Below are 16,926 nucleotides of genomic sequence, written 5' to 3' on the forward strand. Positions count from 1 at the left end.
GAAGGTTTTTAGGAATTACTTTTTTTTGTCTGTTGGATTGACCGTTCACTTACACGCTCTTTTATTCACAGTGGCCACTGTTTTTTATATTCTATTGGTTTGCTTCGGATTTATGAACTCTGACTTTTTGAATTGATTTTGATTATTGTAAAGGTTTATCAGCGTTGCTCACAGTGTTTATTTGGATGTTTTTGAATTTTGCTTTGATATTTCACGCTATTTTGACAATTTAGTGTGTTATTATTATTTGTAATTTAAGTTTTTATTTTTCACGCACTAGTTTCACACTCACGATTATCACCCAGTAATACATTGGACAACATTTATCCACAATTTGAACAACACTAAGTTTAGGTCTTAACTACACACAAGCTAGATATATTGTGAGGACATTATCTCACACGACACACATTGCAATTTACACACGCTGCTGTAACAAGCAGATTCAATTTTACCTGCACCCAAATCATCTATCTTATTTAACCTCTAAGTATTTGCACACACAGGTTGCTTTACCCACTCAACCTTTAAGTATTCGCACACACAGGTTGCTATACTATCTCTAACGACACACATTGTAATTTACACATGCTGCTGTAACTAGCAGATTCATTCACCTTACCTAATCATCTATCTGATTCAACTCCAAAGTAATTGCATACATAGACCTAGATTTGGAGTTTGGCGTTAGCCGTGAAAACCAGCGTTAGAGGCTCCTAACGCTGGTTTTAGGCTACCGCCGGTATTTGGAGTCACTCAAAATAGGGTCTAACGCTCACTTTTCATCCGCGTCTTTTCCATACCACAGATCCCCTTACGTCAATTGCGTATCCTATCTTTTCAATGGGATCTTTCTAACTCCGGTATTTAGAGTCGTTTCTGAAGTGAGCGTTAGACATCTAACGACAAAACTCCAGCCGCAGGAAAAAAGTCAGTAGTTAAGAGCTTTCTGCGCTAACACCGGTTTATAAAGCTCTTAACTACTGTACTCTAAAGTACACTAACACCCATAAACTACCTATGTACCCCTAAACCGAGGTCCCCCCACATCGCCGACACTCGAATAATTTTTTTTAACCCCTAATCTGCCGACCGCCACCTACGTTATACTTATGTACCCCTAATCTGCTGCCCCTAACACCGCCGACCCCTGTATTATATTTATTAACCCCTAATCTGCCCCCCACAATGTCGCCTCCACCTGCCTACACTTATTAACCCCTAATCTGCCGAGCGGACCGCACCGCTACTATAATAAAGTTATTAACCCCTAATCCGCCTCACTAACCCTATAATAAATAGTATTAACCCCTAATCTGCCCTTCCTAACATCGCCGACACTTAACTTCAATCGCCGACACCTAACTTCAATTATTAACCCCTAATCTGCCGACCGGAGCTCACCGCTATTCTAATAAATGTATTAACCCCTAAAGCTAAGTCTAACCCTAACACTAACACCCCCCTAAGTTAAATATAATTTAAATCTAACGAAATTAATTAACTCTTATTAAATAAATTATTCCTATTTAAAGCTAAATACTTACCTGTAAAATAAACCCTAATATAGCTACAATATAAATTATAATTATATTATAGCTATTTTAGGATTTATATTTATTTTACAGGTAACTTTGTATTTATTTTAACCAGGTACAATAGCTATTAAATAGTTAAGAACTATTTAATAGCTAAAATAGTTAAAATAATTACAAATTTACCTGTAAAATAAATCCTAACCTAAGTTACAATTAAACCTAACACTACACTATCAATAAATTAATTAAATAAACTACCTACAATTACCTACAATTACCCTAACACTACACTATCAATAAATTAATTAAATACAATTGCTACAAATAAATACAATTAAATAAACTAGCTAAAGTACAAAAAATAAAAAATAACTAAGTTACAAAAAATAAAAAAATATTTACAAACATAAGAAAAATATTACAACAATTTTAAACTAATTACACCTACTCTAAGCCCCCTAATAAAATAACAAAGACCCCCAAAATAACAAAATGCCCTACCCTATTCTAAATTACTACATTTCAAAGCTCTTTTACCTTACCAGCCCTGAACAGGGCCCTTTGCGGGGCATGCCCCAAGAAATTCAGCTCTTTTGCCTGTAAAAAAAAACATACAATACCCCCCCCAACATTACAACCCACCACCCACATACCCCTAATCTAACCCAAACCCCCCTTAAATAAACCTAACACTAAGCCCCTGAAGATCTTCCTACCTTGTCTTCACCCTACCAGGTTCACCGATCCGTCCTAAAGAGCTCCTCCGATGTCCTAATCCAAGCCCAAGCGGGGGGCTGAAGAGGTCCATGATCCGGCTGAAGTCTTCATCCAAGCGGGAGCTGAAGAGGTCCATGATCCGGCTGAAGTCTTCATCCAAGCGGGAGCTGAAGAGGTCCATGATCCGGATGAAGTCTTCTATCAACGGCATCTTCACTCTTCTTTCTTCCGGATCCATCTTGCAGACCTCCAACGCGGAACATCCTCTTCTCCCGATGCCTACTAGATGAATGACGGTTCCTTTAAGGGACGTCATCCAAGATGGCGTCCCTCGAATTCCGATTGGCTGATAGGATTCTATCAGCCAATCGGAATTATGGTACGAATATTCTGATTGGCTGATGGAATCAGCCAATCAGAATCAAGATCAATCCGATTGGCTGATCCAATCAGCCAATCAGATTGAGCTTGCATTCTATTGGCTGATCGGAACAGCCAATAGAATGCAAGCTCAATCTGATTGGCTGATCGAATCAGCCAATCGGATTGAACTTGATTCTGATTGGCTGATTCCATCAGCCAATCAGAATATCCTACCTTAATTCCGATTGGCTGATAGAATCCTATCAGCCAATCGGAATTCGAGGGACGCCATCTTGGATGACGTCCCTTAAAGGAACCGTCATTCGGCTAGTAGGCGTCGGGAGAAGAGGATGTTCCGCGTCGGAGGTCTGCAAGATGTATCCGGAAGAAAGAAGATTGAAGATGCCGTTGATAGAAGACTTCATCCGGATCATGGACCTCTTCAGCTCCCGCTTGGATGAAGACTTCAGCCGGATCATGGACCTCTTCAGCTCCCGCTTGGATGAAGACTTCAGCCGGATCATGGACCTCTTCAGCCCCCCGCTTGGGCTTGGATTAGGACATCGGAGGAGCTCTTCAGGACGGATCGGTGAACCTGGTAGGGTGAAGACAAGGTAGGAAGATCTTCAGGAGCTTAGTGTTAGGTTTATTTAAGGGGGGTTTGGGTTAGATTAGGGGTATGTGGGTGGTGGGTTGTAATGTTGGGGGGGGGTATTGTATGTTTTTTTTTACAGGCAAAAGAGCTGAATTTCTTGGGGCATGCCCCGCAAAGGGCCCTGTTCAGGGCTGGTAAGGTAAAAGAGCTTTGAAATGTAGTAATTTAGAATAGGGTAGGGCATTTTGTTATTTTGGGGGTCTTTGTTATTTTATTAGGGGGCTTAGAGTAGGTGTAATTAGTTTAAAATTGTTGTAATATTTTTCTTATGTTTGTAAATATTTTTTTATTTTTTGTAACAGTTATTTTTTATTTTTTGTACTTTAGCTAGTTTATTTAATTGTATTTATTTGTAGGAATTGTATTTAATTAATTTATTGATAGTGTAATGTTAGGTTAATTGTAGGTAATTGTAGGTAGTTTATTTAATTAATTTATTGATAGTGTAGTGTTAGGTTTAATTGTAACTTAGGTTAGGATTTATTTTACAGGTGAATTTGTAATTATTTTAACTATTTTAGCTATTAAATAGTTCTTAACTATTTAATAGCTATTGTACCTGGTTAAAATAAATACAAAGTTACCTGTAAAATAAATATAAATCCTAAAATAGCTATAATATAATTATAATTTATATTGTAGCTATATTAGGATTTATTTTACAGGTAAGTATTTATCTTTAAATAGGAATAATTTATTTAATAAGAGTTAATTAATTTCGTTAGATGTAAATTATATTTAACTTAGGGGGGTGTTAGTGTTAGGGTTAGACTTAGCTTTAGGGGTTAATACATTTATTAGAATAGCGGTGAGCTCCGGTCGGCAGATTAGGGGTTAATAATTGAAGTTAGGTGTCGGCGATGTTAGGGAGGGCAGATTAGGTGTTAATACTATTTATTATATGGTTAGTGAGGCGGATTAGGGGTTAATAACTTTATTATAGTAGCGCTCAGGACCGCTCGGTAGATTAGGGGTTAATAAGTGTAGTTAGGTGGAGGCGATGTTGTGGGCGGCAGATTAGGGGTTAATAAATATAATATAGGGGTCGGCGATGTTAGGGCAGCAGATTAGGGGTACATAGGGATAATGTAAGTAGCGGCGGTTTACGGAGCGGCAGATTAGGGGTTAATAATAATATGCAGGGGTCAGCGATAGCGGGGGCGGCAGATTAGGGGTTAATAAGTGTAAGGTTAGGGGTGTTTAGACTCGGGGTACATGTTAGAGTGTTAGGTGCAGACGTAGGAAGTGTTTCCCCATAGCAAACAATGGGGCTGCGTTAGGAGCTGAACGCGGCTTTTTTGCAGGTGTTAGGTTTTTTTTCAGCTCAAACAGCCCCATTGTTTCCTATGGGAGAATCGTGCACGAGCACGTTTTTGAGGCTGGCCGCTTGCGTAAGCAACTCTGGTATCGAGAGTTGAAGCTGCGTTAAAAATGCTCTACGCTCCTTTTTTGGAGCCTAACGCAGCCTTTATGTGGACTCTCAATACCAGAGTTATTTTTATGGTGCGGCCAGAAAAAAGCCGGCGTTAGTTTTTCGGGTCGTTACCGACAAAACTCCAAATCTAGCGGTATGTATGCAATTACTTTGGAGTTGAATCAGATAGATGATTAGGTAAGGTGAATGAATCTGCTAGTTACAGCAGCATGTGTAAATTACAATGTGTGTCGTTAGAGATAGTATAGCAACCTGTGTGTGCGAATACTTAAAGGTTGAGTGGGTAAAGCAACCTGTGTGTGCAAATACTTAGAGGTTAAATAAGATAGATGATTTGGGTGCAGGTAAAATTGAATCTGCTAGTTACAGCAGCGTGTGTAAATTGCAATGTGTGTCGTGTGAGATAATGTCCTCACAATATATCTAGCTTGTGTGTAGTTAAGACCTAAACTTAGTGTTGTTCAAATTGTGGGTAAATGTTGTCCAATGTATTACTGGGTGATAATCGTGAGTGTGAAACTAGTGCGTGAAAAATAAAAACTTAAATTACAAATAATAATAACAGACTAAATTGTCAAAATAGCGTGAAATATCAAAGCAAAATTCTAAAACATCCAAATAAACACTGTGAGCAACGCTGATAAACCTTGACGTGATGGCGTGAAATATCAGAGAAAATTTCTAAAACATCCAAATAAATACTGTGAGCAACGCTGATAAACCTTTACAATAATCAAAATCAATTCAAACTCTGGTATCGAGAGTTGAAGCTGCGTTAAAAATGCTCTACGCTCCTTTTTTGGAGCCTAACGCAGCCTTTATGTGGACTCTCAATACCAGAGTTATTTTTATGGTGCGGCCAGAAAAAAGCCGGCGTTAGTTTTTCTGGTCGTTACCGACAAAACTCCAAATCTAGCCAATAGGTTGCTATACTTTTGATATGTCCCATCTTTACTAGTCCATAATCAAAGTGTTTATCTTATTCCAACATTTTTTGGAGTATTGTGTACTGGGAAACCGGGCACTTTTAGTGTTTTTTACTAGCCACTGATCAAGGCTAGTATTTTTAATTGGACTCTTTATGCTGTTTTATTTCTTTTAATGTTTGTTAGTTGTCTATCATCTGTGGATTTGTTTGAATAAATGAACTTTTTATGCTAATTGTGATTTTAACTATTACTGGCTCAGACCCAGCCTTTTGTTGGCGCTTTGGCAACCCCCACCCTAGTCACCCAAAACACCCAGTTTCTATACAGGAATGCAACAGTTAATTTAATTGGTAACTTTTTTTACTTCAAGTTAAAAAAAACAGTTCATGTTTGAATCCCTGCAGAGCTGATAAAGCTTAGGGCAAACCTGTGGTCAGCTATCTATTGTAATACATTTTATCTGAAGAAGGGACATTGGTATCTGCCCTTTCTTCTCCCTCTTGTGATAAATAAATCTTACACTCTTTTCATATATTTTTATTATAAACTATTGGGTGTTTTTTTTATATACTGTGTCAGCAGGTATAAGCTTATGTAGCAAGTACGTCTCAATGCTCGCTCGACCTCCCAACTGTCCTTATTTGAAAGGGACAGTCCCTATTTCTTACCTCTGAAATTAGTCATCAGCTTCCTATTATTATTTGTGTGGTTACTTTATTATAATTTAGCTCTTTATTTGTACCTCGCTTCCTGTATTTGGGCCACTGCTAAAATGACTATCAGCTCACCTCACTCCAGTATTCTTTTAAAGGGACAGTGAAGTCAAAATTAAACTTTCATGATTCAGATAGAACATGCAATTCTAAACAACTTTCCAATTTACTTCTGTTATCAAATTGGCTTTGTTCTCATAGGGGTAGATTTAATAAGCAGCCGATGCTGCAATCTACCCCTGAAGTTTCCGGCTCGCCGGGAACTTAAGTTAAGAAGCAGCAGTCGTAAGATCGCTGCTCTTTAACTTGTCTGCCACCTTTTAAGTGCCGGACTTCAATCACCCCGATCCGATCGGGATGATTGACACCCCCTGCCACGAATATGCAGGGGGCGGCATTGCACAAACATTTTATAAGAAATCCTTGTGCAATGTTAAATGTCGACAGCGTATGCTGTAAGCATTTAGCGATGTCAGGCAGACATGATTCACTACAGCGAATCATGTCCACCCGCCATATAATAAATCTACCCCTTGGTATCTTTTATTGAAGAGTAAAACTAGTTAGGCTCATGAGAGCTCAGGAGTGTGCACGTGTCTAGTACTCTATGGCAGCATGTTTTGCAACATTGTATAACAAATCTACAAATAATGTTGCAAAACACTGCCACCATACTAAAGACACGTGCACACTACTGAGCTCTTCTGAACCTAACTAGTTTTACTCTTCAATAAAAGATACCAAGGGGTAGATAACAGGAGTAAACTGGAAAGTTGTTTAAAATTGCACACTCTATCCGAATCATGAAAGTTTCATTTCAAAACAACTTTTTAACAAAAATGATGAAAGTTTAACAACGTTTTCCTGTTGCTATTGGTATTTCCCTTCCCATTCCCCACTGATTCTCTATGGACCTATATTATCATTCACTTATTCAGTTTTTTCTAGTCACCATTGTCATAATTCCTACACTTCTTTTGTCCATGACCAATTTCCGACAAAAAGTTCCACATGGTCTAATGAATTATAGTGTCTTTTGTATTTACTTCCCAGATTTACCCTTAACGGGACATTAAATACTTTGAGATGGTAATATAAAATGATAAATCTTATATATAAAAGAAAACTATTATTATTTATTTTGTCCCCTTTTTCCTGTAATTCCATTCTGAAATTGTGAGTTTTTTTAGTACCTGTTAGAAATGGAAATGAAGAACACTGTTATATTCCTCAAAGCCATTGGCTGCACACTCTAGTGACCTATTTATAACTGTCTCTAATTGGCCACAGCAGAGAAGGTATCCTAAGTTACAGCATGGCAGCTCCCTTTGTTTTATAGACACACAGGGGCCCATTTATCAAGTTCCGGATGTAGCTTTAGGGCCCGTGTTTCTGGCGAGCCTGCAGTTATGCTCTGGACAGGCGGACAGACATAGCCGAAATTCAACCCGATCGACTACGATCGGGTTGAGATAATAGGAGTAAATTCGAAAATTGCTTAAAAGTACATGCTCTGTCTGATTCATGAAAGAAACATTTTGGGTTCAGTAACCCTTCAAGGCCTGAATGCTCATTGATGTATATAGTCTGATTTCTCACTTTTCTAGTGGTGGACAGTGACACATCTATGGTTAACACCCAGCCCGTAAAGTTTTTTTTTTTTTTTAATAAAGAGGGCATTTTAATATTTGTTTATTGAATGTTCCTAAGGTCACCAGATGTGGTTAACCCTCCCAAAGCAAAAAACAAAAAACAAGCAGTTGAGACTAGGGGGTATATTTACTATATGTTGAGCGGACATGATTCGCTGTTGCAAATCATGTCGGCTCAACATCGCTAAATGCCGATTTTTCATTGCACAAGCATTTCTAGTGAAATGTTTGTGCAATGCAGCCTGCCTGCTCACTGGCGGCCAATCGGCTGCTAGCAGTTGCTGTCAATCATCCCAAACGGATCTGGATAATTTCAATCCGCCATCTAAAAGGTGGCAAACAGGTTAAGGAGCCCTTAGAGTAGGGTGGTAAATGACATACGATGATAAGGCCTAAAGGAACAGTGCATGAAACAAGTGGTTATATAGATAGGTTAATCAAATGAACCTATTAACTTTGTACTAACAACCTGTAGCAATAATGCAAAATAAAAAAAACTTTTTTCCACTTCAAGATTATCAGAATTGAATGGATTACGGTATCTTTATTTAAAGAATTCATTCTAAATGTTTAAACCATTTTGGTAACACACTTGAGAAAAAAAATAGTGCTTTGCGTAGGAAGGTTTGTAGGCGCGTGCCTCTCATAATTTCCCTTTTCTCTGCTTTCCAGCAGGATCACTTTGGCTTTTATCTATGCTTTGAAGACCATTAGTATTAACTTGAATTGGCTCCTACACACCGATCTTACCTTCTCTATCACTGATTTAACCAATTATAAGCTGCAGTATAAATGAACTGTACCCAGTGGTATATCATTCATATAAGGTTAAAGGGACATAAAATCCAAAATGTTTCAGATAGAGCATATATTTTTAGACAACTTTTTAATTTACTTCTATTGTCAATTTTGCTTCATTTAGTTTGTATCCTTTGTTTAAGGAGCATCAATGCACTACTGGGAGATAGCTGAACACATTGGTAAGCCAATGACAAGAGGCATATATGTGTAGCCACCAATCAGCAGCTAGCTCCCACCTCTACCTATGTATACTTTTGAAAAAGGATGCCAGGAGAACTAAGCAAATTTGATAGTAGCAGTAAATTGAAAAGTTGCTTAAAATTGTATGTGTTTTCTGAATCATGAAGGGTTTCATGTCCCTTTAATACAGGAGCATGTGACACGTTCTTCACTATTTTACTCAAGGACACATAGGGCTAGATTACAAGTGGAGTGCATAATATCACTTTCGCAAAATCGATATTTGCGCTCCACTTAGTAATACCAGGGCACACAAATGTGCGCTGGTATTACAAACTAGCCACAATGCGAATGCAACCTTGTGTTCGCATTGCATGGAAGCATTTCGCTCACAAGAGTTTGCTTCCATAGGATCAAATGGGAGCCTCATTCTCATGCCGTCAGGCATGAGACCCTACTACAGCAAAGCGGGTAAGTGGTGCAGTGATGGGCATATATTATATATATGTATGTGCTTATTTGTGCATGTACACATATTAACACATACATCGATATGAGCATATACATATATATTTACAGGGAACACACAGTTACCCAAAGACTGCAATGTAAAGACACTTCTCAGTGTCGTTGCTGTTTCTAACACCCCACATCTGCCACTTTTATCCCCTAAAAACTGCTTAGTGCAGTTTTTTTTAAAAAAAGATGCTAATATTTTTTATTTTTATAAAGGCACTACACACTTAAAGGGACACTGAACCCAAATGTTCTATTTTGTGATTCAGATTGAGCATGCAATTGTAAGCAACTTTCTAATTTACTCCTATTATCATTTTTTCTTTGTTCTCTTGCTATCTTTATTTGAAAAAGAAGGCATCAAAGCTTTTTTTTTTTTGGTTCAGTACTCTGGAAAGCACATTTTTATTGGTGGTTGAATTAATTCACTAATCAGCAAGGACAACCCAGTTTGTTCACCAAAAATGGGCCGGCATCTAAACTTACATTCTTGCATTTCAAATAAAGATACCAAGAGAATAAAGAAAATTTGATAATATGAGTAAATTAGAAAGTTGCTTAAAATGTCATGCTCTATCTGAATCATGAAAGAAATTTTTTGGGTTCAGTGTCTCTTTACGTTTGGGGGCAATTGGGGGACATTTTAAAAATTAACCAGCGGTCTGACATCTGGTTAATTTTTTAGCGCTAATTGCTACCGCAAGATCGCAGTAGCAATAACCAGCCACTTGTAATGACTGGTTATTTATTACACGCCCGTATATGGGCGAGCAATAAATTAGTGCCCTCTTGTAATCTAGCTTATAATGTATGAGAAAAGCATAAGAAGAACACAAACACAAATACAAGCTTTGGGACAGGTAAACATACTGTAATTACCACATTTTCACTATCGATTAAAACATCATTAGAGTCTGAACTAAATTAGACCAGATTAACATCTTGTTTGCTGCAATTGTTTTTTCAATGATTAAACTCTACCCACCACTTTTCCTTTCCAAGTCTTCCAGACGTGAAGAAGGATATAGCAGGGCTTGCCACTGTCATCCACTAATCTTTGTTTCCCCCCACCCTTTGCACAAACGTCACGGCCCGGGGGGGGAGTGAACAATGATTAAATTGATGAATATGGAGGGCGGAGGAACAGCGCTTATCCTTATAGCATTACAAGGTAAAAATCTCTGATGATAAGTATATACTACACATTTGATGAATGAAAGTGTCATTCATTCTTTAAATTCTATCCTATGACTTGAGCGACTATGCTCAAGATTACATTAACTTTAAGGGATAAGGCCTGAGGGTGAGAAGAGTAGGGTGAAAAGGACAAGTGTTTTTGGGTGTGATTGTAATCACCGATAGAAAGGGTAGTCCAGCAAGCACCAGGCTTTTCTTCCATGGGTCATCAGCCAGCTTTTCCTCTTGTAACAGAAGTTACAGATGGTGGCATGAGCTTTACGGTTTCCTTAGGGTTGCTAATTGATACCGTGAATGAGATAGTGTTATTCGAACCAGTCTGCTTAAGACCAATGGGCCGATTTATCAAGGGCCGATTGGCCCTTAATGCCCCTGTTTCCGCATGAGCCTTCAAGCTCGCCGGAAACAGCAGTTATAAAACAGCAATCTTAAGACCGTTGCTCCTTAACTGGTCCTCTGCCTCTGAGGCTGCGGACATCAATCCTCTTAATCCTATACGATCGGGTTGATTGACGCCCCTGTTAACGGCCGATTGACTGCGAATCTGCAGGGGGCGGCATTGCACAAGCAGCTCACCAGAACTGTTAAAATGTTAAATACGTTGTCGGTATTCAGCGATGTCTGTCAGAGACGATACGATACAGTGTATCATGTCGGACAGACATTGATAAATCGGCCCCCATAGCTGTAGTATATAATGTCTGCTCTTGTGTGTTAACCGGTTCTGACAGCCTGGTAACAACATGCTCCCCTTAAGGGTTGGAGTATTATTATCAACATGACAGTGGTTGGGGTGGAGAAGAGGCCAGGTTGGCAAAGGGGGCTACCGAAAGCGTCCATCCTTTAGAGGAAACACCCGACAACTCCAGATAACCTCCATGTCTCTGTCTTGGGCAGAATATACTCTGTTGCAGCTCCCTTGGCCATGGACCTTTAGTAGTGCTGTTAAGTAAAGGAAGTCATGTAACATTGACAAAGAAGAAGGTGCTGCAATGGTGCAAAATCACTGGTAACTAATGGTCACCATAAACGGTAAATGTCATACTCACAAATTTGAAGGCACTTAGGAAGTGCAAGTTATACCTCCTGAACTCTTACGAGCTGTTCAGGGAGCTCACTGTGGCAAACGTACAGTTCTTACTCCGAAATCCGTGCATGTTTTACAATCAAACCAGCCATTATCAAAGTGATACACGCATGGATTTCGGAATAAGAACTGTACCTGTTATCCACAGTGAGCTCTCTGAACATCTTGTAAGAGTTCAGGAGGTGTAACTTGCACTTCCTAAGTGCCTTCAAATTTTTGAGTATGACATATACTGTTTTTGGTGACCACTAGTTACCAGTGATTTTGCACCATTGCGGCGCCTTATTCTTTGTCAATGTTACAGATTCATATGCTCAGAGCAGCCACATCATCTCAATGAACTTGTGTTTCACGGAGGACAATATTTGTTATTTTTTATTTATTTAACAGCAATTCGCTTCATACGAGGCTAAACTTAATACAGTATTGCCATTTGAACACTGTTATATTACTCACTGTGAAGTTGACACTTGATTTTTTTTTTTTATCTGACACATTTTGTACACAGATCCGTGCAAGTTGTCAGGGAGGCGCATCCTTTTTACACGTTTTTTTCACAAGTATAGGAACTCAGTTGCCGCCATCCTAGGTTAAAATGTTTGGTCAGTTGGTTTTATGACTTTAATAATAAAAAATGTGACCATTTCATGGTCTTTTCCTTCCACTCTTCGTGTCTGAGTTTTTTTGGGTTATTCAGTTTACTGGTTTACAGTTAATACTGGTTGTTTCTTGTTACCCTGGGAGCAAACACCTAGGCCTTTAATCACTTACGAATATATATTGCAACATTGTTTCACTACACATAAATAAAGGGACATAGAAAAAGCATGCAATATTAGACAACTTTCCAATTTACTTCTATTATCTCATTTGCTTCATTCTTTTGATATCCTTTGTTGAAAAACATATCTAGATAGGCTCATTAGCTGCTGATTGGTGGCTGCACATTGATGCCTCATGTGATTGGCTCACCCATGTGCATTGCTATTAGATAATATAAGTAAATTGTTGTTTAAAATTGTATTCTTTAAATGAATCATGACAGAAAAATGTTGGGTTTCATGTCCCTTTAAGCATTTTACATAACAATCACAATGGATATGCAGGGTCCTTTAGCCAGAAATGGAATAAAGGGTTAAGGCCATTATTGAGTACATGCTGCTTAGTGGCCTACTCACCAGTAAAAGAAATAGAGTCCTGGGCCCCTATTTATTAAACCTGTCAACTTACTTGCATTCACCGGCAGCAATACGCTCGCCTAAGATCGCCTAACATTGTTGCCGCAGACCTGAATACGTTCTCCAAAGTTACCAAAAAAGCTGTCAAATAGTTGCGCACCAAGTGCGGGGAGATGAGCAGTGGACTGTTGTTAACTAACAGTCATTGATCTCGCTGCTTTTCTACTTTTTCCCAGCTTTATTGTGGGTAAACATCCACACTATACTAAACTGTTTTACCCCTAAACCGCCACTCCCGGAGCCTACCACCACCTACATTATACTTATTAACCCCTAATCTGCCGCCCCCTACACCGCCGCCACCTACATTATACTTATTAACCCCTAATCTGCCACCCCCTACACCACCACCACCTACATTATGTTATTAACCCCTAATCTGCCCCCCTACACCACCTACATTATACTTATTAACCACTAATCTGCCGCTCCCTACACCACCGCCACCTACATTATGTTATTAACCCCTAATCTGCCCCCCCTACACCGCCGCCACCTACATTATACTTATTAACCCATAATCTGCCGCCCCCTACACTGCCACCACCTAAATTATGTTATTAACCCCTAATCTGCCCCCCTATACCGCCGCCACCTACATAACACTTATTAACCCCTAATCTGCCGTCCCCAATGTCGCCGCCCCTATATTAAATTTATTAACCCCTAAACCTAAGTCTAACCCTAACACCCCCTAACAAATCTAATTTAAATAAATATAAATAAAATTACTATCATTAGCTACATTATTCCTATTTAAAACTAAATACTTACCTATAAAATAAACCCGAAGATAGCTACAATTTAACTAATACTTACATTGTAGCTATCTTAGGGTTTATTTTTATTTTACAGGCAAGTTTGTATTTATTTTAACTAGGTAAAATAGATATTAACTATTTAATAACTACCTAGCTAAAATAAATACAAAAGTACCTGTAAAATAAAACCTAACCTAAGTTACAATTACACCTAACACTACACTATAATTAAATAAATTATCTAAATTAAATACAATTAACTAAATTAAATACAATAACCTAAATTAAATTATCTAAAGTACAAACCCCCCCCCACTAAATTGCAGAAAATAATAAACAAATTACAGAAATTTAAACTAATTACACCTAATCTAATATCCCTATCAAAATAAAAAAGCCCCCCCCAAAATAAAAAAAAACCCTAGCCTAAACTAAACTACCAATAGCCCTTAAAAAGGGCCTTTTGCGGGACATTGCCCCAAAGTAATCAGCTCTTTTTACCTGTAAAAAAAAAATACAAACAACCCCCCCAACAATTAAACACACCACCCACATAATCAACCCCCCCAAAAAAATACTAACTAAAAAACCTAAGCTCCCCATTGCCCTAAAAAGGGCATTTGGATGGGCATTGCCCTTAAAAGGGCAGTTAGCTCTTTTGCAGCCCAAAGCCCTAACCTAAAAATAAAACCCACCCAATACACCCTTAAAAAAACCTAACACTAACCTGAAGATCGACTTACCCGGAGACGTCTTCATCCAAGCCGGGCAGAAGTGGTCCTCCAGACGGGCAGAAGTCTTCATCCAAACCGGGCAGAAGTTTTCCTCCAGATGGCAGAAGTCTTCATCCAGACGGCATCTTCTATCTTCATCCAGAAGGCATCTTCTATCTTCATCCATCCGGCGCGGAGAGGGTCCATCTTCAAGACATCCGACGTGGAACATACAATTCGGCTGACGACTACCCGACGAATGAAGGTTCCGTTAAGTGACGTCATCCAAGATGGCGTCCCTTAGATTCCGATTGGCTGATAAAATTCTATTAGCCAATAGAAATTAAGGTAGAAAAAATCCTATTGGCTGTTCCAATCAGCCAATAGGATTGAAGTTCAATCCTATTGGCTGATTGCATCAGCCAATAGGATATTTTCTACCTTAATTCTGATTGACTGATAGAATTCTATCAGCCAATCGGAATCTAAGGGACGCCATCTTAGATGACGTCACTTAAAGAAACCTTCATTCATCGGGTAGTCGTCGGCCGAAGAGGATGCTCCGCGTCGGATGTCTTGAAGATGGAGTCGCTCCGCGCCGGATGGATGAAGATAGAAGATGCCGTCTGGATGAAGACTTCTGCCCGTCTGGAGGACCACTTCTGCCCGGCTTGGATGAAGACTTCTGCCCATCTGAAGGACCACTTCTGCCCGGCTTGGATGAAGACGTCTCCCTATAAGTCGATCTTCAGGGGGTTAGTGTTAGGTTTTTTTAAGGGTGTATTGGGTGGGTTTTATTTTTAGGTTAGGGCTTTGGCTGCAAAAGAGCTAACTGTGTGTGGGTGGTGGGTTTTACTGTTGGGGGGGTTGTTTGTATTTTTTTTACAGATAAAAGAGCTGATTACTTTGGGGCAATGCCCCGCAAAAGGTCCTTTTAAGAGCTATTGGTAATTTCGTTTAGGCTAGGGTTTTTTTTTATTTTAGGGGGGCTTTTTTATTTTGATAGGGCCCTTAGATTAGGTGTAATTAGTTTAAATTTCTGTAATTTGTTTATTATTTTCTGTAATTTAGTATTTGTTTTTGTACTTTAGATAATTTAATTTAATTTAGGTTATTGTATTTAATTTAGTTAATTGTATTTAATTTAGATAATTTATTTAATTATAGCGTAGTGTTAGGTGTAATTGTAACTTAGGTTAGGTTTTATTTTACAGATACTTTTGTATTTATTTTAGCTAGGTAGTTATTAAATAGTTAATAACTATTTAATAACTATTCTACCTAGTTAAAATACATACAAACTTGCCTGTAAAATAAAAATAAACCCTAAGCTAGCTACAATGTAACTATTAGTTATATTGTAGCTATCTTAGGGTTTATTTTATAGGTATTTAGTTTTAAATAGGAATAATGTAGTTAATGATAGGAATTTTATTTATATTTATTTAAATTAGATTTAAGTTAGGGGGTGTTAGGGTTAGACTTTAGGTTTAGGGGTTAATAAATTTAATATAGTGGCGACGACGTTGGGGACGGCAGATTAGGGGTTAATAACATAATGTAGGTGGTGGCGGTGTAGGGGGTGGCAGATTAGGGGTTAATAAGTATATTGTTGGTGGCGGCGGTGCCGGGGCAGCAAATTAGGGGTTAATAACATAATGTAGGTTGCGGCGGTGTAGGGGGCGGCAGATTAAGGGTTAATAACATAATGTAGGTGGTGGCGGTGTAGGGGGGGCAGATTAGGGGTTAATAAGTATAATGTAGGTGGTGGTGGTGTTGGGGCAGCAGATTAGGGGTTAATAACATAATGTAGGTTGCGGCGGTGTAGGGGGGGGCAGATTAGGGGTGTTTAGACTCGGGGTACATGTTAGGGTGTTAGGTGTAAACGTAACTTTATTCTACCATAGGAATCAATGGGATATCGGGCAGCAGCGAACATGAGCTTTCGCTGCTTTCAGACTCCCATTGATTCCTATGGCATCTGCCGCCTCCATTGAAAACCAGGTACGCTGGGCCGGAATAGTGCCGAGCGTACCTGCTAGAAATGTGTTAACTTGCAAAAGTAGTCAGATAGTGCCGAATTTGCATTCGGAACATCTGTAATGACGTAAGCATCGATCTGTGTCAGACTTTGACCGGCGGATCTTATGTTACGTCACAAAATTCTACTTTTGCCGGTCTGTCGGGTTTGATAAATAAGGGGAATCAGGCTCGCCACAATTACGCTGCGGAATTCCAGCATATTTGCGGTTGACAGCTTGATAAATAGGCCCCCTGGCCTCTTCTTGCTTCCTGAACTTTAGAAGATTTTCCCACCCACCCTCCCTACATTGTGGTTGGCAATTGAGCTTTACAGCTTCCATAAGGATTGCTTAGTTGTTTGACTCCCACAGGGTTAGCGGACCTCTACAGGTGGTAAATCCGAACTAGT

Source organism: Bombina bombina, chromosome 1, assembly GCF_027579735.1.
Source record: "Bombina bombina isolate aBomBom1 chromosome 1, aBomBom1.pri, whole genome shotgun sequence".
Taxonomy (NCBI): domain Eukaryota; kingdom Metazoa; phylum Chordata; class Amphibia; order Anura; family Bombinatoridae; genus Bombina; species Bombina bombina.